General features: G+C 41.6%; 1 protein-coding gene across 2 annotated transcripts in view; it reads right to left on the minus strand.

Annotated features, from left to right (window-relative positions):
- The window catches only part of Sema5a (semaphorin 5A), a 371,169-nt gene that overhangs the window by 264,371 nt on the left and 80,909 nt on the right, over window positions 1-25,889 (minus strand). For both annotated transcript variants that reach the window (XM_048368447.1, XM_048368446.1), the window contains exon 2: window positions 14,111-14,202. The gene's annotated coding sequence lies outside the window, so the exon portion shown is untranslated. The remainder of the gene's footprint in view (window positions 1-14,110; window positions 14,203-25,889) is intronic.

A 25,889-nucleotide genomic window follows, 5' to 3' on the forward strand; every position in this document is an offset into this window, starting at 1 on the left:
ATTAAATACATGAGGGTTATGTGGAGGGTAGGGGAGAAAAGAAGAAACGCAAACGCAATGCTAGGGCAAACTCTCAGAGCACTGGTACTCTTACACATGTATGCTGGAGTTTCTAGTCTCCTCACATATTATATACTAATAGTCTTATTTGCTAATCAATGTGCCCGAGATTACTAGTACTGGGAGAGAATGTATATTTTAATAAGGCTTTTCTACCTGCCTCTGCAAAAATGTAAGCAATTCGCATTTCTTTCAGTTATAAGTGGGATATTTTAAGCAAAATCCCCGCCAAGAACTTCTCTATTCCCTCCTCTCATTTCTCTTCTTCTTCCGTTCTCTCCCACCACTCCCTGCCAGTCACAGGAGGATCTCACTTGTTAGTGAACAGAACATCAGAATGTATTCCTTCATTAAGTACATATTCCTATTTTTTCCCATTTTCTTACAGACTATTTGATTATTGTTATCAATTTCAAAGATGCTTTGCATATGAGAGATGTACCTATTACGTGCATCACAAATGTCACTTCTAGCTGATGTGCGACTTGTGAGATCATTCATATCTTTGTTATGGATTGTTTTTCTTTTAGCGACAAGCGAAGTACATTCCAGCCTCTATGTTGCCAAAAAAGGAGGAGAGTTAACATCAATCAAACTTCCATTTTGCTATTGCTAACGCTAACACTTTAATGTCCGCCAGATAAACACTTGGACAGGCTCCAGTATAAACAAAAGGTCATGCACAGGCCTTCTTCATACGAGCCCCAGGGCTGCCTCAGCCCTTTTGCCTCGTACAAGAATGCAATCTCACAGAGAGACAGAAGACACAGCAAGGAAGTCTCACCTTGACATGGGAGAGTCAGTGCTGTGCCACTCTCTGCAATCTGGACCACTGCACTTAGGAGTTCTCAGTTACAAACACTTCTTTGTTCTGTCCTCAGGATAGATCTTTGTCCAGAACACAAATGTAGACCCTACATAGTATTTTTGTCTCCACCCTCCAGAAAGTCAAGGAGAAGCGAGCATGAGCCCATGAACTGGAGTAAACCTGAGTGGAATGTCAGAACGAGGTCTGAATCTCAGTGAAGAATGACAATGGGGTTTAGATGGGCACTGCAGCCGGTGCCTTAGGCAGTACTGTCATTTTCACAATACACATACAATAATTGTATGTGAATTATATTCAATAATTGTACATATTGTAAGTTACAATGCAGTTACGAGTACAATGAATAATCAAATCAGGGTAATTAGTACTTGTGTGTTCTCATATTACTTACCATTTGCTGTGTGTTTAGTCTTTGAAATTCTCTGTTCCAGTTCTTTGGAAGACATATGACAAATTCTCCTAAATGGTAATTACATCAGAGCACTAATGAAACTAAAATTTATTCCTTTTATTGAACTATTTTGGTGCCTGCTACCCTTCCTCCCTCAACTCCTTCCTCTGTCCTCCCTCAAGCTCCCTCCCTTGTCTCCTGTCGCCTCCTTCCCCTGTTGTCTGTCACAGGGCTTGACCTTTGGGCCTCGGAGCTGTTCTGGAGATCTTCAGCTCAAGGCTATTTGAGCCACAGCGCCACTTCTGGCTTTCTGATGGTTAATTGGAGATAAGAGTCTCGCCAACTTTCCTGCCTGGGCGGGCTTAGAACCACAATCCTCAGATCTCAGCCTCCTGAGTAGCTAGAATTGCAGGTGTGAGCCACTGGTGCTCAGATCCCCTGTCCTCTTTTCACCCGTCTCTCATCCTACCTCAACTCCCTCCCCTGGCCTTCTTCAATCTCCTTCCCCTATTTTCACTCAATCCCCTTCCTCTGGTTTTATCAATCTCCTTCCCCTGTCATTCCTCAATCTCCTTTCTACTATCTTTGCTGTACTCTAGTAATCACTATTACTGAGCTCAAGTTCCTTAGACTCCACATATGAAAAAGAAAATGTAATATTTTTCCTCCAGGGCTTAGTTCATCAAATTGAACATGATTTCTAATTCTATTTGCACTGTTGCAAATGATAAGATTTCATTTTGTAGTTTACATCAGAATTTCTTACTCCATTCATCCTCTATTGGACAGTTCAGTTTCCCTATCGAACCTGTTGAGGACAGTGCTGAAACGAACATGATCTGCAGGTAAATTGATAAACTGATAAATTGGTAAACTGATAAATTGACTGCATATCCTTTGGCTATGCATTGAAAAGTAGGAGTGTAGAATGAAGTGCTTGTTCTGTTTTGAGGTTTTAGAAGAAAATCCATACTGGTTTCCCTAATGGCCAGACAAATTTATATCTCCATCAGCAGCGTGTAATGTTTCTTTGTCTGCACCAATTCTTTGCTTTTTGCATGCCATTCTGTGTGGGGGTGAAATGATATCTCATCATGATTTTTGTTTCCATTTTTCTTAGCAGTGGTGAAAACTTTTTCTTCATATTCCTCTTGCTCATTTAAGTATAATTTTTGAGAGTTATCTAGCCAGATCACTTGACCATTTTAAAATCAGATTGTTCTTATTGCTATTGTTGTTGATATTGTTGTATTTTGGATCATAAATCCCTGTACGATGAATACCTTCCAATTATTTTATTCTATTCTATAAGTTGTCTTTGAACTTGTCAATTGGCTCCTTGGGAAAAGCTTCCTAGAGTTGCATAAAATCTTGTTTGCCTTCTTTTGCTTGGTTGCATTTGCTTTGGGGGAGTCCTATCTGAACCTAAAATTACCATTGCCATTACAACCCTGTAGACTTTGGTCTTGCATCTAGGTCTGGTTCCTTTTGAATTGATTCTAATCACAAGTAAGAGATAAGGGCCTCATTTCATTTTTCCGCATATTCTGTTTCTCAGAACCACTTATTGAGAAGCTGGTGACGACTGTGCTTTACGATTCATGTATTTCCTTTCCCCAAAGTCCTTAGTGTCGATTCTGGATGCTTCCAACCCATTACTTCTCATCATACAGCCCCACCGTCTGCTTTACAGTAAAATATGTCTGCCTGGGGGAATCTTGGTGGACAGTGCCAAGTCTTATTTTCACTGTGAGAAATGCAAGCCTTCAACTTTCCATTAGTAGGACAAATGCATTTCTCTTTGATAGAAAATCAAAGTGCTGTGCCACTGATAAAATGCTGGTGACAGTTTCAGAGGATTGATCCTCTACGAAAGATGTTAACAATGCAAGTGGGGTTAACTAAAATCCTTGCAAAGAGTCAAACATTGAGTGCCCCCCCAGCCCCCATTAACACCATGTCACAGAGTATAGGACCCAGCACATCACAAATGTTCACAGAGATTCACTGAATCAACAAGTATTCTGCTGAGAACCCATACTGAAGACATAGACTACATCAATGACAATGTTCAACAGGCCTCTGGAATGCTCAACTTTCACCACATCAAGGTGTCATCATTATAACACCAAGTATCATAACAATGAAAAGAGCTATGCTTCATGAAAACATAGGACAAATTTTTACTGTGATAATACCAATTTAGTAATGAAAATTGTAAAGCTCGTGGATCACCATACCCAGAACTTACAAGATTCACTCATAAATTTCATCAATTTCCATAACCAGTGCCTTCCAAGGCTTAATCAAGGAGCTCGTAGATTACCATAGCCATACTTTCCAAGGCTCAATCAAAAAGCTCATTGTTTACCTTAATCAATGACTTCAAAGACTCAATCACAAACCTCATGAATTTTCAAACCCGGTGCTTCCAAGGTTCAGTCACAAAGCTCATGGGTTACCATTCTAGTGCCTTCAAAGACACAATCATAAAGCATATGGACTACCATACTCAGTGCTTGCAAGACTAAGTCACAAAGCTCATGATTACAATACCTAGGGCTTACAAGATGCAGTCATAGAGCTCATGGATTACCATACTCAGTACTTGCAAGACTTAGTCACAATGCTCCTGGATTACCATACACATGGCCATCAAGACTCAATCATAGAGCTCATGGATTCCCTCCCACCCCCTATGCCTTCCAAGGCCTAATCATTAAGCTAACAGATTTCCAGAGCCAGTACCTTCCAAGGCTTGATTAGGAAGACACTTTCCTTGAGAACAATGAGCACATGAACTACTGATTAGAAGAAAGAAAAAAAAACATAATAAATGCTGAAAGGAATGCACATCAAATACTTCATTGTAAAAAGTCTAGCCTTATTACCTATAACAAGAATGGAACTTTGTAACAGTAGGGAATTTTGTTGCTGAGATGCTGAATGAAATCCCTCAAGAAAAGAATTATTTGGGGGATTTTGTTGTCACTTTTCAGATCACTTCTGAAGTATGGAGGAAACACTGTGTCAAATAAAATGTTACCAGGAGCTTTTGAGCAGAATCCAGTGCCATAATAAGCATGTGGCTTCCACAGGTCTGTCTGAGGCCTGTTTTCCTCTTGGAAAGCTCTCTTAGGGAAGGGGCAATGATCCCTGAATACCTATCTGTAGTCTCAATTCTTCCCCAATCACTATACCCTCCTAGGGAACTGCCTAGACTTGCTACCTGAATAAGAAATAAAAGCCCCCTAAATGAAAATTTTTGTGGTCCTAGAAAAATCTTTTTTTTTTTCTTTCAAAATCTACACTTTCCTGGACAATCTCTGTCTCAGCAAATGGTCCATTCACACTCACGTCCAAAACTTACATTACATCATTAATCCATTTTCCTCTCCCTTGCAATGCCCAACCCATCAGAATTCCACAGGCTCTACCTCTAAAAATGCCAGACACCCACTTCTCTCTAGCTACCCCTACCACTAACACATTGGTCCCTTTCTCTGCTCTGCCTTATGCAGTCACCTGCAATAGGCTGGCTACTCTGCTTCCTTTCTTGCAGTCCATTCTCCGGATCATGAATTTAAGCCAGCAAGTTACGTTCCACCACTGATCCTCCAAAGAATTTGAACACCCCAGAGTAAACATGGAAATGGCATATACCAGCTTGCAGTGACTTTCATGCCCAAGGTCTTGGCCTCTTTTTCATATGGATTCAAGCTGCTGCCTCTTCCTTGCTCACTACACACAAAAATGATCCAAGTTTGTGTCCTATTCACACGAGATTACTTAAATTCTCCTCCTGGCACTTACCAAGGAATGGTCCTTTCCATATTTAATGTGTATTTAATTATCACTTACAGTCTAGCCTTCCTGCCCAAAAGTACGTTCCTTGATTCAGGAGCCTTTATGTTCCATGTAGCAGCACATTTCCTGCTCTTAAAAGACACTCTCACATTGTTTGGGAAAGATTAAAATGGAGGTTATTTCTAATTACAAACTTGCCTACCATTTTCAAGAAAAGTAGCTAGAATTTTATGTCAATAATAGAAACATGATTTCCAATCAGACATTACTTGGGAAGCCTGCTTGTCCTTGGTGACCCTCATGTACTGGAAGAAATGGGTCAGAGGCATCATTTGTTTACACAGATGTTTGTCCACGAGGGACTGTGTTGGAGAAAAACCACCAATGTTGTGTTTTCTGAAAGAAAATGACACAGTAAGGGTGAGTTCCAACCCTCAAAATATTTGCTAGCTCAATGAAATGAAACCAAGGTTCTATTTGTAGAAACCTACAGCTAGTATATTTTGAATGGAAATAAACATTCAAAATAGGTAAGCTTAATAGTTTGTAATTCTTGTCCACAATTATTCTCCCACCGGAGTCCCTGAGGGACCCTTGGAAAAATAAAATAAGTGAAATATATGCTGAAATAAGAAGTGATGGGCCAGCCATCTAGATGACCTTGGGGTGACCTAGATTCACTTTGAATTGAAAATAAAATAGTTAGCCACTGCTTGGCTATTAGCTATATGGCCACTGAGAAGATAAAAACAATTTATATGACACAGTTATACTAGTGTCTGGAATGAAGGGAGTGTTCAAATAATTTGAGTTGTTATTATAAATAATAATAATAATAATAATGAGCTGTCAGTATTTTCAAAAGTGTTCCAGATTGTGAAATGTTGGAAAACCTTTATCATATTTGTCTTGTCATTCCTGCATTGTAAGGAGTCAAGGAATGACTTCTACTGGTGAACTTGCCCAAGTCTTTCAGATCCTCACATGATAATTGCTGCATGCACTTGGAGGAGGCCCAGGAGTACACACTTGACACTTTCTACACTCCAGGAGCTAGCATGGGCTTGAAAAAAGGACAAGCTACCCAAATCAATTACATTCACCTTTGCTTAAGCATATTGGTTTTATATGTCTGACCACTTAGGATTTGCTCTAGAAAACAGTTCCTTGCAAATACTGTGCCAGAAAGAGCTTATCCAAGAGTACAAAAGACAAAATAACAATAGATATAAGGCCTTAACATTATATTTACAGCCCTGAGCCAGTAGTCAAAATTCATTGCTATGATTATGACATCCTAATTGTAGGCCCAGATTATAAAATAATCTTAAAAGAATACAGAATAATATATGACATAAAGTTATAGAAAAAAATTAGTCTAAAAGTTATAACAGTAAGTCCAAAGGAAGAAATTTCAGAAAATGACAGAAAAGCGAACAGTTATACAGGCTTTTAAAAAATGGACTTGTGTACCTCAGCATATGGGTAACTCAGTGGGGATGTCTTACAATGAGTACTAATTAACAACACGCATTCACCCTCATGTGCTTCACTGAGCTTGTTCCTTCTGTCTGGGGTCTATTCTGTCCTGAGATGGCAGTATTCATATCTCTCAGCTATGTGTTCAGAGATGGCTGATTAGGGAGCCAGAGATTATTCAATCTGTGTGTGCACACCCACATATGCAAATGTGTCTCTATAACACAACGTCAGTGAACAATATCTACGTAAAAGGTGCTGCACAGTTATGACCACATTGTTACAGGGGTCTTTTACCAACCTACCAACTAATTTGCCAGAAATTCTTAAATAAGCTATATGAGTGTTACATTTTTAATTATTGATTTCACAGATTGTATCCCTGCATATTACACTTTGTGTATTCTTGAACAGTGTTATCAATATCTCTATAGTATCCACATGTTACTGTAGCTATAAAAGTATAGATTTACTTTTTTTTTTTTTTGGTCTGTTGTGGGGCTTGAACTTAGAGCCTGGGCGCTCTCCCTGAGTCTCTTTGTGTTCAAGGCTAGTGCTCTACCACTTGAGCGATAGTGCCACTTCCAGTTTTGAGTGGTTAGTTGGAGATAAGAGTCTCATGGAGACTTTTCTGCCTGGGCTGACTGTAAACCACAATCCTTAGACCTCAGGCTCCTGAGTATCTAGGATCACAGGCCACCAGTGCCTGGCTTATATTTATTTTTTAGTTAATGTTTTACTCTCTTTTTTTTCATTTTCATTTGAAAATGCTAAAAATGGAGGAGTTAGAGTTACATTAAAATGAGTAATTATGCTAACATATATTTACAATTAGATCAATTTATAATTATAAAAATAGCTATGCTATGGTTCTGTGTGTGTGTGTGTATGTGTGTGTGTGTGTGTGTGTTGAATTCTATCCATCGAACCCAGAATTGTGCCTGCTGTATGACAGGTGCCAGGCATGCTGGTGTTGCTCCCTGGATTGGAACGTCCAGATAACTATGTTAAAGGAAATAAAACCTACAGGTTCACAGCTTGGCTCACCCCATGACCTGGCAGTGCTGTGCTGTGATACTTTTATGTTTTATAAGATGAACTCCTTGAAAATGATACCAATGAAATTCTGCTGTGACACTGATAGCAGTCCAGGTACGCAACTTAAGAATCACTAAACAGCAGAAGGGAACTGACATTTGATCCTCCAGTGCAGGCCACTTTGGCTTTGGTTCTATGTGTATCTTATACCATGTTTTCTTTGAAGTTCTTTGCAATTCTTTTTAGTCATAAGTTAGATGTATTCCTGCTTGCTTGTTATCCAATATTTGGGAGGCAGAAGTCCACCTGAACAAGACATAGCAAGACATAGCAAGCAAATAAATAAAATAGCATTACATACGTACATAAAGACATAAATATTGAGAAAGATCAAGACGTCCTAAGTGATGGCACACCCTTTCCGGTCTTTGCTCTCCCAGGCACTATGAAACCCTGTGCTGGTAAGCAGCAGCGACTACTTGTACAAGCAGCAAAGAGAACGGTCACATCTGGACAATATGGAGATAGTGATAGGTACAGCAAGGACAACTATGTAATTATTCTAAAGACATACATTAAACATCTTCAGTCAGAACATCTTTAATCAAAAGGCTAAAAGAGCACATATGAACACACTTTTTAAAGACCATCCGAGAAGCTGCATTTTTCAAAGTTTCACTCACAATCACTTCCTGAAAGAACACATATACATCCCAGTGTTTTTCAGATACCAGAAGAAGAACTCAACAGTCAAGACCAGAACCTTGCAGGCTGAGGGAGAAGAAATGTGCATAGGCACAAATACAGTAAGGAATCCAACTTTCAATTCCCTCTGTCAGAACCTGCATGTGAGCGTGGGGACACAGAATGACTTAATTCATCTGGTTATGGACAGATGTCCCCAGAGGACCTATGAATTGTAGGGCCTAAGAAGCCATGGGACCTAAGAATAGCTGGGCAGGGAAACAGCCATGTGCTTGACAATATGGAGAAAATAACACCACGTGGGATGAATTCAAGTCGGAACTTGGAAAGAAGAACCCATTCCTCCTCTTGTGGACAAGCAGAGAGACTCCAGCTGTATGACCATCTTAACAACAAGATGTTTCCCAGCCAGTCTGGAAAATCTCAAAATATCCATCCAATCATAACCTATCAATTCACCCACTAAACAAGTACTGACAGCCAATAAGTCTTAGCTAGTTTGTACTCTAAACCAGGGATGGAGCTGCAAGCAATCAAACTACACAGGAATCCTGCCTCGCTGGGGGAGGGCATACATGGGAGGAATGTAGACATGATATAGAATGAATAAGCAATATATCGAGTATGTCAGATGGCACTAAGTTCTTTGAAAAAAAAAAAACAATTAAACTGAGAAAAACAAAAACAGTGACTTTTAGGGAGACTGCTTTACCATCAATAACTTGTCAGGACTATTCCAAAACGTTACAGTTGAGTACACCTGCTGCAGGACAAAGCATTCCTTGGGGATTCTGGGTACAGAAAGCAAGCACCAGAGCCACAGGAAGGAGTCGGTGTAAAAGCATACAGCAGTGAAAGACAAGCTGATTCCAGTTTATCTGGGGCACCAAAGAAGATCTAGACTACGCATTCACCCTGCACGTTATGGAGGGATGCTTCCTTTCTGAAGAAGACTTCTGCCACAGCACAAAGTGGGCAGTGGGCAGTGGGCCTTTCTGGATGCTAAGAGGCCAAGAGGCAGAGGTGGGGAGAACCTTGGAAGAAGAGATGAGCAGTCTCTGTGGCTGGGAGCTTAGACTAAGGAGCAGAAGTTGAAGGAATTAAGAAGTGTTAAGATTGTAAACAGATTTTGATGTGAGAGAGGAAAGGAATCAAGTATTATTCCAACTGTCCAGCCCTTGACAACAGGGAAAATGGGCTGGTCTTTAATAAAATGGGAAATTCTAAAGAGGGACGTTCTTAGGGGCTGGGGGAATTGGAAGTGCTCACTTTGGAAGTAGGAATTTGAAGACTACATTCGATATCGTTTTAGGATGGGAATTCGAAGGCTACACTGGATGTCAAGTTGCAAGACAAAACAAGCATAGAAGGTACGGCTGTGGAGCTTAGGGGCCAGGTCCTGGCTGGGATGGACATGCAGAGTTAATCAGTGTGGAAAGAGTACAAGCATCCTGAGAAGAGTGGAGAAGATTCCATGTCCAGACACGGAACTCTACAGGGCTTTTTACAAGTTAGATGGCAAGGAAGTAAGCAGGAGGCTGAGACAGAATGTCCGAAGGTAGAAGGATCCAGCCAGGGAAATGTGCTGTCCTAAAACCAGATAGGGAGAATACACTAAGGAAATCATAGGACTGAAGCCACAAATACTGCTGACTGTGAAGTGCACTGCCCCTGAACCTTTAATACCAGAGTGAAAACACAAGCGGCCAGCCTGACCGTAGAAGCCTTTCAGATGGACTGGGTGGGTGATCAGAACGGGTTGCAGAGAAACCAGGAAAACAGGAATTGACAACAACACAAAGGTAAATGTTTTTCGGATTATATTTTTTCTCAAAGAGAAAGCGAGAACCAAGGTGTATATACATGGTAAATCAAGATCCACAGGTCAGCTTTTACTTGAGATGGTGGGTGTTTCCATTCTTACCATCACAGAGGGAAGAACAAAAGCTCCTGGCTGAAGACAGAAGACCTGCTTAAGAACAACGGATGGACTAGAATAGGATGGAAATTTGGCAAGGCTGGGTCATGAGCCCCAACAAAACTCATCAGTCACCACCTCAGATTCTACAACTGGCCCATTCAGCTAGCACCTCCTTTTGACACTATACCTATAGCAAGGAAGACTCCTGCAATGGAAAGAGAAATAACCATTCTTAAGAGGTATGTGGCCTCTGGGCTGTGAGAAGCTCTGTGTATTAATCAGAGCCCTGGCAAATGCCTTAAATCCAGCCACGTAGGTCCTCAACAGTGGAATGTGGGAATTGTTCACTATTCCTGGACACTAGTATATGAAAATACAGTGGGTACTGACTTCCCAGAATCTGCCAACCATTTTTCCATTTTTTTTTTCGGCTTTGGTTTTAACCAATCGTGGTCACTGCTGAGGCTTTAAGCAAAAGAAAGTGTCGATTTTGTGGCCTGCCAGACCAAAATAGACACAAACACACATGAAGGCCACATGAAATGCTCACAGGAAAGCAGTGGATATGTATGAACTCCAGACGTCTGCAGCCCTGAAGCTGAGAAGCCTCCCCAATATTCTATGTGGAGACAATCAAGAAAACCCAAAAGGCCCAGGAAATCCAAACATGCAAACACTGCATCACTTGTATGCCTCTGGGAAAGTTCTGCCAAAGGATCCTACATGGGGTTGAAAAAAGAAGCAGTGTTCTTGTATGCAAATGTAAATCTTCAAATCCTAGCAATGAATCCCACATGCATCTGCCCTTTTCATGAATATTTGAGAATAAACATGTGCCCTGTTCCTAGCCTGACTTGAGCAGGGGACTGAGAAAGGAAAATGTATTCTGTACCTCACTAGGCATCTGTGTTTCACAAATATTTATAGTGCTCATAAAGCTAGTGACCTCTAGGATGATAGCACACTTGGCAGACACTCATCTAAACAAAAGAGAAAAGGGGTCACATCCCAACAGGAGAGGACAGAGGGGGAAGCCGGGCCCCCAGGTTCCACAATCAGAGTTCCAAAGCATTGTAAGGTGGACAATAGGAGGGGACCATGGAACTGCCAATTAAACTTTGGTAACACTGAATGCAATCCATGTGACACAACAGATCAGGCCTGCATGGGCCTTTCCAGATCACTTCACAAAGTGTTTCTGTCCGGCTGATTAAAGAAAACAGAACATGAATAATAAGGAGTGACATTATTAAGAGTGACAAGGTAAATCTTTGCCCCCAAAATACAATCACTCAGCATATATAAGCAAGATATGGACTTTACACCAACATTGCACATACATATTTCGCATATTTAAACGAACACAAAATAAAATTCTTAGTAATGACACACAAGAAAATTGTTATCAGCATTTTCTTAAGTATGCTTAATCTCTTTGTCCAAACAGTCAATCTGGTTTAAACATATTGTTATCTATTTTATGACCTCCTCCCTCCAAACCTATCTCCATTCACTTTCCTTGTTTTGTAGGTAAGAGATACAAATAGCAAGAAAAGTAAAAACTGAGAGCTGTGGTCCGTGCCCAGGTTCATGTACATCTCGGGAAAGGACAATCTAGTCCACATTTTCATGAAAAATGAACTTATGGATCAATGATTGCAAGTGCACTGTAAACTGATATTACAGATGAGTACTCGAACCTCCACATGTGAGGGCACAGCCCTAGACACCTGAGATCAGATGAACATAGCCTGTCTTTATACTCACCCCATCAACAAAAAGGAGAAAAAAAACCCCACCATGCCACGCGGCAATCCTAGCTACTCAGGAACTGAGATCTGAGGATCACAGTTTGAAGGAAGCCCAAATAGAAAAGTTCATGAGACTCTTATCTCAATTTTCCAACCAAAAGCTAGAAGCAGAGCAGTGGTTCGACGGGTAGAGTGTCAGCCTCGGACAAAAATGCTAAGGCACAGTTCCTTCACCCTGAGTTCAAGCCCCAGTATCAACACACACACACACACACACACACACACACACACACACACACACACACACACTCACGAAAAAGAAAATGAAACACGACACCAAAAGTTAAGGATATGGTAAAAGTACGGCACTCACCACACTTTCCTTAAGCAAGAGGAACTGTAAAACCATGAAAGAATTTCTGTTGTCTGGCAGTAAACAAGGTCCCACTCACTGTAGGATGAAAGAATGAGCATCTGGGATCTTCCTCCTATATACAAGTATTTTCTTTGCCTAATATCCTCATTAACCTAAAATGAGGCTAAGAGCTAGTAGTTCACATCTCTAATCCTAGGTACTGAGATCTGAAAATCAGGGTTCAAAGTCAGTCCTGGACAATCTATTTCCAATTAACCACGAAAAAAAGATAAATAGTGGCATGGCTTAAGTGATAGATCTCCAGTCCCCTCCCCCACAAGAAAAAGCTTAGTGAGACCCTGGATACTGGCAGAGAAAAAAAGAAAAATTGGTATTGGTTGATTGGTTTTTGGCAATGAGAAAGAGGAGAGTGGGAATGAAACTGGTAGCAATTTAAAAATTAATGGCTAGTTTAAAATAAGTACTCTATAAATTTAAAAGGTGAAAAGTTTAATAAAATTAGAAGAAAATAAAAAGAAAGTTCCATAAATTTCTATGCTCTCATTGAAATAAGAAAAACAATGATACTGGTAACATGGACTTATTTAAAATGATAAAATTAATAATAAAAAAAGAAACAGGCAAAACTTTTAGGTAAGCTAAAAAATTAGACAACAAAACCAAATGAATCAAACCATAAAAGCATTCACATCATTCAAAATTAATTTCTCAAAAGTGTTAGAAAAATGATGGTTCTCAATAATTGAACAGGTATAAAACAATCTTTACACTTGTTTGTTCTCCAACTCTTTCCTGGTATAATGCCTAGATATCACTTAATTTTAACAAGTAATTAATACGTAAAGGACGAAATGCATTTAAAGAAGTGAACAACATTACACACAGACAAAAGCATTGTGATGTATATAGTAAGGTACATCAAAATATACTATAACATTCTATAGAAAAACAATGTTACAATATGTGTAAAACATCTCTACAAAGCTTATTAACATCCTTATTAAAACTCTTGGTTTTGAAATAGTATATCAACTACATCTAGTCTGCCCTAATTAATTACCCATTGATTAAAAGAAAGCTTTATGGTCATAATTGCTATTATTTACTAAGCATTTATTCATACAGAGCCACATCAAACTAAAGTGCGATAAATGCAGGATGGACATGGATGGTATAACTCCTTTGAACAACTGGCTGACAGTTTAACAACATGAATACCAGGAAGCTGAAACATGTTTCATAGGAGGGGCAGAGCTTAAAGAGAGGGGGCAGATGAATGGAGAATGAAATGTTGGGCGAAGAAAGGAATGATTGGAAAATACAATCAGAATCCCCCAAGTATTTATGTAAACTAAGTATTTAGGTAAACTAAGGGTAGGGCTGGGGCTAAGGAGAGATTGGGGGAGAAGGATGGAAGAGGAAACACTGATCGAAACACATTTTACTGATAAACTGACATGCTGAATTGAAACCCCTTTGTATAACTATTTAAAGATAATAACCAAAATCTAAAATAAAGTAAGCCAGGACAGAACACAAAAGGAGCCAACGGATAGATGAAACTAAAGCATCATGCGTCACGGATGCCCTTTCCATGTGTCTGCTCAGAGACTTCACAGGCCTAAGGTCAGCCCTGCTTTAAAGAAGACTCCTCCCGATGAAAGCTGGCTCCCTTGCTGACACTTTTCAAGCAGAGGCCCCTCAGCATAGAGTACATTTGGTCCCTCGCTTCCCATTTAGATGTTTCACTTACCAAAGGGAGATGGGGCGGAGGCTGTGTGCCCTCAGTCATGAATTGCCCTATTTCTTCAGCCGCGGGCCCTCAAACCCTGTTCCGACACCAACCTTTCAAAAGAAGAGGAAGAGATTGAGCTTATTAGTTTATTTTAAAAGAAGCTGTAGTCTTTGGTCATCAATTCTACAGAATTCTTCTATTAATGTCCAAACAGCCTTAGCAACCCTAGATCTACAGAAGAGAAACACAGTTCAGCCTGGTGATCATCAACAGGAGAGAATCAAAATCAGTAACATGCACATTAATGGATTTCTCTCTTCTAAAAAAGGGAAAATAGAAAGTTAATGCTGTTCGACATCTGAAAAGAAATCTCACAAAACATCCAGACAAATCATTACTTCAAACTAATTATAATTACTTTAAGCAGTCAGAAAATAAAATTGTAGCAATTTTATAATAGCTTACTCCACTTCTTGAAATATACAGTATGTAAAAGGATGTATTTCAAAAAAGATACAAAGACAATAAAAATAATACCAGAGTTGGAGTTTACACTTTTATTTACATATTTATTATTTGCTTGTGCATAACTGAGACTTGATTTAAAAAAAACAAACACAAGTCACAGAAACAATTGACTTTATTGAAGCTCAGAAAACCTGCTGGGTCTCCCGATCCAATTTAACATAGAAAATTAGAAGAACTTGACTTGACAATGGAATGGGAAGACTTGTGATCCTGGTCTCCCTTAGGAACACAGAAGGCAAACACTGAAGAAATTGGTGACTTCTCCATCAGTACTGTTATAGGCAATGTGCTGGTTATTTATGAAGGATGCTTGCAGTTACAACGCACATTCAGACTTTGTCTTTTTCTCTTCCTATATTACTCATCTAGTTTCTTTTGTTCTATCCCTGCCCCCCCAGCTTTGAACAGATGGACATATAAAATATACCAGTGTCATCCATCAATCCTCTTTCTCTATGTCTTTCAGTTGTTCTCTTTCTCTCTCTCTCTCTCACACACACACACACGCACACACACACGCACACGCACACACAAACACACATAAAGATACAAACACAAACCACACACACAGGGAACAGCTGAAAACTATGAAGATGAAATAAAGAGAAAGCTCTCCAAGAACATTCTGGCTATTCCTGCAGGCAATGAGTCCCATGTGGTCCACTTCAATAATAACCCAAAGGCCTTCAGCCTCCAGAAAATAACCAGAATTATAGCAGCTGGAAATTTATAAAATGTTGGATCTGCTGAACTGCCATTTTGGAAGCCCTGGGATCCAGAGGCTAGAGAATTGTGATTAAGTGGCTTGGCTTCTGCATGAGAATTCTGGCTTGCAGCAAATGCCTTTGTTCACTTTTGATGTCATGGGAGACAAGAGTGTGACCCCAAGCAGCACATTTAGAAGTGCCCGCCATCAATACAAGATGCCCAACAGCCCAGGTGCGCTCAGACTTCATTGCACCACCAATTCCAAAGCTGGCGACATAATCTTCTGGAAATGACAAGGTGCAGATCCAAATCTCTGAAGCCGAGAGAAGGGTCAAGAAGCAATGCCCATGGTAAAGAGGCATACTCAGTGCAGGACAATTCTCTTAAGAAAGGTCAAGCCCCAGTAGGACTCCTTGGATATGACAACAAAATATGTTACAATGTTTCCTCTAACAGCAACAATCATGAAACTCCTCTGAACAACTGTTTAACAAAATGAATATCTGAGCAGCTGAAACATATTGGGGGACCAGAGGAGGGGGGGGAGGACACATGAGAGGAGGGAGGAAGGGCGAGCAAATGTAGTCATTTTGGTCTACATACATATGTAAAAACTGAGCCATATAACTTGAGGGGAAGGACAGGAAGGGAAATGAAGGATTGGGGTGACATTGATTAAGATGCATTGTGCTCATAGCCTAAATCACGGAATGATCACTTCTTGGTGCAACCACTTAATAATTAAAAAAAAAAAAAAGGCTTGCCACTGATAACATTAAAAAAAATAGCCTGTTTGAGTTGCCTCCTCTGATGCCTAAAATCTGTTTCACAATTATAACTAATTTTTTAATATATTTTTCTAGGTCTCAATTGAAATTTAAGTATTGAAGTCGGACAGACTTGCTGGTCCCAGGCATGGATACCTAAAGATGTTAATTAGCCCCTCCGTGTCAGAATTTAATTCAAAACAGGGCTGATGCTCCCATATCCTCCAGAGTGCCGCATGAATTTAGAGCCAGTGAAACCAACAGGGAGCAGACCATCTGTGGGGATCATCCTTGCTGACCCCAGCTAACCCCAGGCAGGAGCAATCACATCCTGGAGAGCCAGATTCCCCTGGCTCCCCTGCAGATGTCAAAAAGCCAGCAGTGAAAAGAATGCGAACTGGCCTGGTGCAGCATGCTGGAGGGTGGAGGGCCTCGGGCAGACATCACAGTAGAAAGGCAGAGAGCCCTTGGCAAGAGTTAAGCCAAAGGAACAGAGGGTTCTTTTGACCCAGAAGCCCAGCAGCCTGTGCGATCTCGCTTCCAGTGACATCACTAACACAGAGATACATAAATCAGGGCACACTCTTCTAGAAAACCAAGAAGGAAGCCAAAGGTAAAGAAGTTACAAAGCCCTAGACACTCACCCACACAGTTTATTAACTTTGCCCTCCCTGTTTGGCTCAATTCCATATCACCCTCATTTCTCTTTTTGTTTAGTACTAACCTTGGCACAAACAAACTCCCAGCCCTCACTGTCATAAGTCTCAATTAGAGTCTTTCTTTGAGGGGGAAAAAAAATCCTGCCACTACAAACATATGTGCAGTAATATTCCTAGACTACTTGGTTTGCAAACAATCAAATATTTCCCAGAAGTTTTACCTTTACAGGCTCTGAAAATATCTCCAAATAAAAATGCCTAAATAAAATTTAAACACCAATTATAACTTACTAAGCAGCCGTCGGCACATGGCTTTCTGCTAAAATATGCAATACGTTCCCTGCCCACTCTGCTCAGAAGGAGGTAAGATGTGGGTTGAAACACCTTGGAGAAATCAAAGGTCAGCTGAGTAGCAGCCTTAATTCTACAGGTTCACAAAACAAATTCACATGTTAAGCCAAAAGCTCAACTTGGAGATTGCACAACAATAAAACGACCCTGGCTACAAGCTAAAAATGGACGGACCACCTGGTATCATAAAGTCTAGTAGAGTAATAGCCAGAAAACCAATTTAGACACAGGCTCAAGGACCCGGCAAACGACAGGACCAAGATTTCCCAACATGCAAGAATCTTGCCAGTGGCCATGAAGTTTCATGGACAGGCTCCTTGTCGTTAGCCCATCAGCTAACCACAGAATGTCATAGGGCCACTCACGACAGGTTCTCCAGAGATAACTCGAGAACCAATTTGGCACCTGGGGAAGAGAAGGTCACACAAGGCCCTGCATGATGCTGATGAAAGCTGGCCCCCTGCTCACCCCGCAGAGGAAAGCAAGGAAGCAAACCGTGATGTCCAGTAAGAGGCTCAGGAGAGGGAGGCTCGAGAAAGGAGGCTCGGGAGCCTGAGGGCAGCAGAGCAACGCCGAGCAGGAACACGGAGTTCCAGCATCTGCTACAAGGCCACCTGTAGCTCAATGGCAGGAAGGCTCCCAGGAAGCCACGGAGACAGCTGGCCTATGGGGACAGTGAGGACATGATTGTAAAGCGCATCCTCACGGAAAAGGGGCGGGACTCAGGAAAAGGAAAGAAGGATGGATGACTGTGTCCAATGAAACACTGGGAGAAGAGCGGGGTTTGGAAGAATCAACATGGTGGGCAGGGGAGGAGAGAAAGGAAGGGAAGGGAGGAAGGCAGCAGGAAGCAACCCTGATGGTCACGCTCAATGCAAAACACACTTAGAAGCATTAGAATATACATTAGAAACATTAAACAGAGCTGAGAATCCAGAGGGACAAACGGACAGAAACCGACCACTTCATTTCTCAGAGCAATGACTGATCCTAACAACATCTGGGAAGAAAGAAATTCAATTGTTTTCTCCTAAGTTTTTGCCCAGATTATCCTTCAGTGAGTACTTAGACCTAGTGTAATTGCTGACCCTGGAATCAATACTACCTCAGTAAGTGGACTAAGGCTGGAGAAAAACACATCCTATTGTGTGACCCCCCCAGTAGGAGAATGAGACGTGTTCTGAGCTGCACAGAGGCCTGGGAGCAGTGGAAATGACTTGGTTATTAAAGCGAACAGTTACCAAACACAAAGCAACTGTGAAAAAAATCACAATGTTCTTTCCTGGGGACAACAGGGTTTTAGAATAGTGAAAACATTCTCATGTCATAAACCATGCCCCGTGCCTTCATGGGGCAAGTTCAATTTTCACGTAGGTAGCTTTGGTCCAAGGCACAAGTGGCTACATTTGCATGAGCCATTGGCCCCTCAGAATTCACTCTGACAGCTAAATTGATCCAGTCTGTGTACACAGAAAAAGAAGGGTATCTGAAGCCCTTGAAACTGCGGTCTCTATTTCTAGGGATTCAGAATAACGCAGCCAACAAGACTTAGGTTGTAGGCTGTGCCTACAAAGGAGATTCAAGGTTCAACTCTAGATCCAGCCTGACAGTGAAATTCTAGCAGGAACACTTAACTCTAAAGAACTATTAATACTTGACTAACTGTGATTAGAAGAAAGGAATGAGCTAAGCTGGTCCTGATAAATACCCTCTGGTCACTAAATAGGAAGAGAGAGAGCTCTGCCACAGATCAGATCTGCAAATGGCACTACACTTTGCTTTGAGCAAAGCTGAGCTGAAGCATACAGGAATTTACAGCTGGAGTAGAAAATAGGAATGGACTTTATCGCTAGAAAGTTAGCTGGCTATATAAACTATGAATAAAGAGCAACTGGTTAAATCATTTAGAAAAAGAAAAAACAAAACCATTCCCCCTTAAAAATGAAAACACACCAATGAAACTAAGCAGCAGGGTTTGGTTTGGTTTTGTTTTTAATTAGAAATTTATTGCTTAAACTCAGTAAAGGAAAAGAAAAAATTTTACTTCAACTCAGTAAGGAAAAAAAGACAGTACAAATGCACCCAAGTCACTTGAGGTATATTGGGGTGTGTCCATTCTGAGTTAGCTGTGACTGTATTTATTTCATACACAGAAACCTAGAGGCTACCACTACACATCAAATAGGGTGATCTGAGCTAAGTATATTGTGCTTTGCCTAAGGAAACAACTGTGATATTGTTGTCTGGCTTCAATCAAGTTAAAACACCGAAATAGCTTGAAAATATTAATCTCTCCAAACATGTGACAAACAAGACAGATTCTATGTCCTGAACGCAGTGTTGGATCTTCCCTCACCAAAAGTGAGCATGGAGACTTGAAGAAAGAAATCACACCTCATTTTTGCCTTAAAGCGAGAATATGAGTTATTCCACCTGTTAAATTCACATTCCATAAATCCCTAGGTATCTTGCACAACAACAACCAAAAAAAAAAATCCAATTCTGCCAGGAGCAAGTTGCACACACGTGTAATCTACTACCTACCTGAGAACATAGGACTACCTACCTACTCAGAAGGCTGAGATCTGAAGATCTCAGCCAAGGCAAGGGAAGTCCATAAGACTCTGATCTCCTAATTTAACCAGAACTGGTGCTGTAGCTCAAAATGGTAGAGTGCTAGCTTTGAGCAAAAAAAAGCTCAGGGACATCACCCAGGCTCTGAGTTCAAGCCCACAGCCAAATACAACAACCAAAAAAAAAATCCAATTGTGTTCTATTTGTCATCTCTCTCTATAAATTAGTGACAAAAATAAGAAATAAGCTACTAAAAATGGACCAGATGTTGTCTCACCTTCCTGAAAACATCGCTATGCTTGGGGTGTTTACACATGGGGAATAAAAAGATGAGGTACCTCTTTTATTTCACCTTGGGCAGTGAGTCATGTCATCTATTTTTGCAAAAATTGTACTGAAATTTTCTCCCAAATGAAGAAGCAGCACAGTTTCACTGATGTTTCAAAGCAACCTTGTCAGCTGCCTCTGGCTAGTTATGGGGCCACCCTGCCCGTTCCGCAGCCTCTATCATGAAAGCTCTCTGACCACGCAGGCAAACTAAATGGAGCAAAACACTGGTATATCCTGATTAAAAACTTACAGGGAGCCTGTATGCTTCTTTATAGAAGTCAAGACACCTGCATCGTTTAGAAATCATGGCACAGCTACTATAAAACACAGTATAGGGGCTGGGAATATGGCTTGGTGATAACGTGCTTGCCTTGTATACATGAAGCTCTGGGTTCGATTCCTCAACACCACATACATAGAAAAAGCCAGAAGTGGCACTGTGGCTCAAGTGGTAGAGTGCTAGCCTTGGGAAAAGGAAGCCAGGGACAGTGCCCAGGCCTTGAGTTCAAGCCCCAGGACTGGCAAAGAAAACAAACCAAAAACACAGTATAGAGGGTCCTCAAAAAACTAAAAACATAATTACCATACAGCAATCTGGCGTGTGTGTGTGTGTGTGTGTATGTGTGTGTGTGTGTTTGTGTGTGTGTGTCTGTCTGTCTGTCTTCATCACTGAAGGAAAGAAAATAGGTCTGTCAAGGAAATACCTGCACTGCCACATTCAATGCAGCTCTGTTGACAATAAGAAATAGAAACAACCTAAGTGTTCATCAGCTGATACATGGATATAAAAAATGTAGCGTGTAGGCCTGGGAATACTATTGAGCAAAAAAAAAAAAAAAAATGAATCAAAATCTGTGGTTAGAGGCAACATGGATGGAACTGGCAAACATTATGTTAAGTGAAATAAAGCAGGCACCAAAAGAGGAATACCCCATGACCTCATATGTTATAGCTTAGAAAAGTTATCTCAAAGAAATAGCTCATAAAATGGTGTAGGGCCTAGGAAGGAATACAAGGTAGGGAGGGGTCAGTTAACAGATATAAAGTGTACTTGGATAGGAAGAATGAGTCCTAGCATTCATTTATTATGTAATTCCATTTGTTATGTATTCCCGAACAACCAAAGGAGAGGATGGTAAATGTTGCCAATTCAAAGAAGTAAGGTACTACCTAGGCTAATTATCTTTTTTGATCATTACAAATTATGTATATGTATAAGAGAAATACTACAGAATATCTCATAAACTTGAGTCAATTAGAAACTAGTCCCAGGAGCCTGATTTAATGGCAAGCCATTTATTTCCTCCAACGAGGTGAGGTATGCTGCCTCCTTCCAAGATTTCCAGAAAAACCTCCCCCCCGCTTTCCTCTGCGGGTGGACGGTATAACCTGACCACAAGGATGGCTTCGATTTCTTTTTGTATTTGACAGACCACTGAGAAAAACCTCCTGCTGTGTAGTACTTAATAAGTTTATTTATGAATCTCAGCACAGCCCTTTCTTGTCCTTTAGATTCTATCTTGAATTCACCATCGAAGCCATTCTTCCTGCCTGTCCTTCCTGTTGGCTCACTTGTCCCCAGAATCTCAGTGTAAAGCAGTCACTTCTCTGTGATTGGTGACCACAGCTCCACTGTCTGTTAGCTCCCTCACCGCCCCCCCCCCAGCACCCTGTGAGGGGTGGGTTCCTTGCCTTAGTCATCTTTGGATCCTTGAGGCTGGGAGTAAGTAAATGAGTATTCTTTGACCTCAGAGCCTATATTAATATTCACAGACCAGAGCCCCTCAAAGGTGCACCTAGAGAGGCATTTTTCCAATTTGGCATCATATAATTCTATCCTACCTCTGACTTTCTGCCGTCAGTCAGAATCACCCAGAAATACAGAAAGCATTAACCTGAGGTGACCGGAGATGGCTCCATCCTCACCTTAGGGGTAGAATATGCTGTCAGGCACCCACATAAAGAGGCGTGGACATTAACCCTGCCCCATCCACTTTCTTACAGGTGAGGAGGGGGAAAAAAAAATCACAGCCACTAACCCAGAGGCACTGGGCATACCTTGTTGTCACCTTTGCTCAAAAGAAAAGTCTCTTGTCACCTATCCTGAAAAAGCTGTCTGGTCACCAAGAGGCCTTCCGTGTTTCCATCAGTTCTCAGCTCCCTTCCTCTACTTGCTGGGCCGTTCTCCCTGCTCATCCAGGAGAGAACTGCCAGCTCCTCACACGGTGCCTCATGTTTGTGTTCGTGTTCTCACAGATCCTCTCTTCTTGTCCATTGTGTGACTCACGCGCCCATGGATCTGTCTCCAGATTCCTTTCTGGAAACCGCATCCACAGCTCTCAGAGCTACTCTGACAGTGGCATCTCCAGGAACAGAGCGTTTTTGCACGAATGATATTCACAGGGGGGATGCAAGGACAAGCTGGTGGCCAATACACACCCAGAGAAAAATTCATTTCTCTACGGAAGCACCCCCTTTGAAGGGCCCTTTGTCAATGGTGATAGTTGCCCCAGCTATCCAAATCTCATCGATAACAGGCCAGTGGCTGATCGCAAGGGACTCCACCTTCCGAGTTCACAAGTGTTCCCTCAGTGGCCGTTAATAAAGACAAATTTTCCAGAGATGCTTCCAGAGTTGCTGTGCTCTCTGCAATCAAGAGTTCCAGACACCATCACACAACATCCTGAGCACACCAGACGCTGCCGGTCCTGTGTCCCACACTCCAACCCACACTCCTCCCTTCTTCCCACTTAGTCACACCACAAAAACTCCAAGGCGCTCCCTACTCAGTGCTCAGATTTCAACTTTATGAACGGTTTTAGAAAATACATTCATGTTCTTGCTAAAAAGGAAAATGAAACCATGATGTGATTAATGAAATTAAAAAAAAAATCCGTATGCACATTGTTAGCCCCAGGACATGGCCATGTTCTTGGTATCCTTTGTGCCTACTTGAGTGTGTGTCCACATGTTGACTATGCTTTTTCTTGGTCACACTGTACTTCTAATTCTCATCAACCACTTTTCCAGGTCCGCAGAGGCCACAGCACGCAACCTGAGTAATAAGCTTAATGATCTAGGCTTGAAAGAAAGGCTTGTCTCACTCTACTGAAGAGAGTGAACCGTCATGAGGAAATAAAGCTAAGCTGCGACACTTCAAAGATCAGTCCTTGCTTTGAAATTGTTGTATTGTTTTTCCAGCCACATAAACTGGAATGTTAAACTATGAGGCCCTTGACATACGATGCCTCTCACCCATCTCTCTGCAATCAGCAGACATCCAGCCACTCAACAGAGGACTAATATGAAATCTGTCTATCGCTCCATGAATAGCCCATGAGACAATCTGTCTAATCGTGGGCCATCCTGGTTGCAACACTGGGGAAATTAAACAACATACAAAATGCTTCATTGAAATGTAAAGCAGAGAGCTTCGCTGGGGAAAGTGAGAAGACCTATCATTCCACGTGGAACTAAAGGTCTCACTGTGTTGGATGCTTATTTTTTTGTGAGCTTCAGGATGCTCGGCAGAGAACACACAAGGTGGTTCATTACTGACCTAGGTCATACTTGTATTTTTAAATACTGTAAAAGAGATTTGAATCAGAAAGGTGACATGAATTTTTAGTGTTAGCTGCTTCCTTCAAAGACTCCTGAGATAAACCATCCAACCATAAAGTGAGGCAGAAGTAATGTCTTCCCTTCCTCTAGGAATTCAGGTACCCCCATGAACACAAGATGCCAGACAGTACAATACCATGTGACCAATGATGGCTCAGGCCAGATCTGACCGCCATACTACAATTTGGTTAAATTTAGGTTCTCCTATTTCTATATTCCGGACCATATCAAGGTCCCCTACCAGTAAACTGGACAAGGAGGGTCTGACATAGCTCGAGTTTCCCACGGTCCCTTTGTTGGAAACCTTAGGAAAGGTCAGCCTTAGTCTTTCTTATTTGGCCAGGGGTGGCATGAGGTTCGGTTTTCTGAGCAGATGAAACAACTGCAAAGGTAGGGGGAAACAGATAGGAAAGAAGGTGACTCTCAACAGCCCAGTAAAAGAGGAAAAAAGTAATCATGAAGGAAATGTGAATAACTGCACAGGATAGCCCTTCCTCTAATCCACCGCGCACTAAATGCTGTGAATAGAAACGGAGTTTCTTCCCCATCTTCCTTTGCGTTTGCCATCATAGCTTTGCCATTTGTCACCCCTAGGTATCAAGACTGACCAGCATGTTTCCTCCAGCTATGACAGGCCTTTCAAGAAAGCAAGGACAGAGAAGTCACAGTAGCACAAGCTGTGTTCCCCTAAGGACAATGACTGGAAGCTGTCTTTACTCCGAAGACATCTTCATTCTGACTGAAGTCACCGGAGGGAGCCCCCTTCTCCTCAGTTCCAGTTTGCTTTGACAGGCGCACAGTTGTCAAGGAGCCTTGCTTCTCAGATCCGGAATTCCAGAGCTGCCTTTGCTCAGTAACAGAAGTCAGTGGCGTGGGGACACACGGCTGTCAGGTCTCCACTGATCTCTCCTGGTGCTGGATGGTACACACTCTCCAAGCGCACACACACACCTCAGATACCCAACCCTGGCCCTGACAGCTCCCACCAGGGCAGAGAGGTTTGTAATGCACTTCTGAAAGAAGTTTCAAGCCCATGTTAAAATAAAAGTCATGCTGGGCTGCTCCAAATTAAGCTGTGTTCTTTCACCCAGACCAAAGAAAACTTCTTTTAGCTTTCAACTGCACTCACTCTGAGCAAATATTTTAAAGGAGAAACAGGGAGGTGTCGCATTAAACTGAGAGTTCAGCCTGCCATTGAAAGTGCTGTTCATTACAGAAGCTACAAAGATCACTGCTCTGCTCCAGGTCAGTGGAAAGACATGAAGGCTCAGGCACAAACATCCCACAGATCAGGCAGGAAAGCTTATCGTAAGGCTCCAAAGGAGTCTGATTCATCAAGCATGGAAAAGGAATGTCCTGAGAATAGAGAAACGTCTGTCCAGTGACTCAATCACCCATAAGCATCCTGTCACAGAAACAAATCTACTGTGTGGGCTTCAGTGTAAACACCTACCTGACATCTTAGGGATGCAGAGTACCGAAAGGATCCCACAATACCGTTTCTGTCACACAGCCATTGAGCTTCAGGAAAGGAAAGGAAAATACAATTGTTCCTTTTTATCCAAAGGTTCCGTATTTTTGGTTCACCTACTACTTAAAGTTCTTGTTCATCTTAAAAGGCAGCACTTCTCACAGCACTTCCCAGGCATTTGTGGACCAATGTAAAGCAGCAAAAGCCTTGAATCTTACAATGAACAGATGGGAAACCCTCTGCACCTAGGGCTGGGCTGTTCCCAGGACACATCTGCCGATGCTCAGGGTGCAGCACATCCACTGTTGTTGCATGGCTCATTTTCCCATATCATCACCCAACTTCCACTAAAGACTGACTGCCCTTCATGAACCATGTATTTCTACTGTGTCACTTAAATGAAGCACATTCCAAGCTCTTTTTGTCTTGGGAAGATTACCAACACTTTGACCTTGCTTCTTAGGTATCATCTCCTTTCTGAGGAAGTGTATTACCACAGAAAGAAGGCCATGGAAATGCTCAGTAGATAATACAACCACTTAAACACAACTTATGAGAATGTGGGATCTGACTGAGAATTTTCCACCCCAAATGAGCTGAGTGATGCATGCATGGGAATTTAAAATTGGGGGGGGGGTAAATTTTCTTTGATTTCGTATGTATTTGGTGACCACCCTTGGTCAAAGCCATGTGTACTAAACCCAGGAATATTACAGGCTTCCCAGCTGTGTCGAAGAGCAATATTGTTTCTTTGTCTCAGTTCTCATGCATGAGAGCAGTGCCACATG

The sequence above is a fragment of the Perognathus longimembris genome, chromosome 19, assembly GCF_023159225.1.
Source record: "Perognathus longimembris pacificus isolate PPM17 chromosome 19, ASM2315922v1, whole genome shotgun sequence".
Taxonomy (NCBI): Eukaryota; Metazoa; Chordata; class Mammalia; order Rodentia; family Heteromyidae; genus Perognathus; species Perognathus longimembris.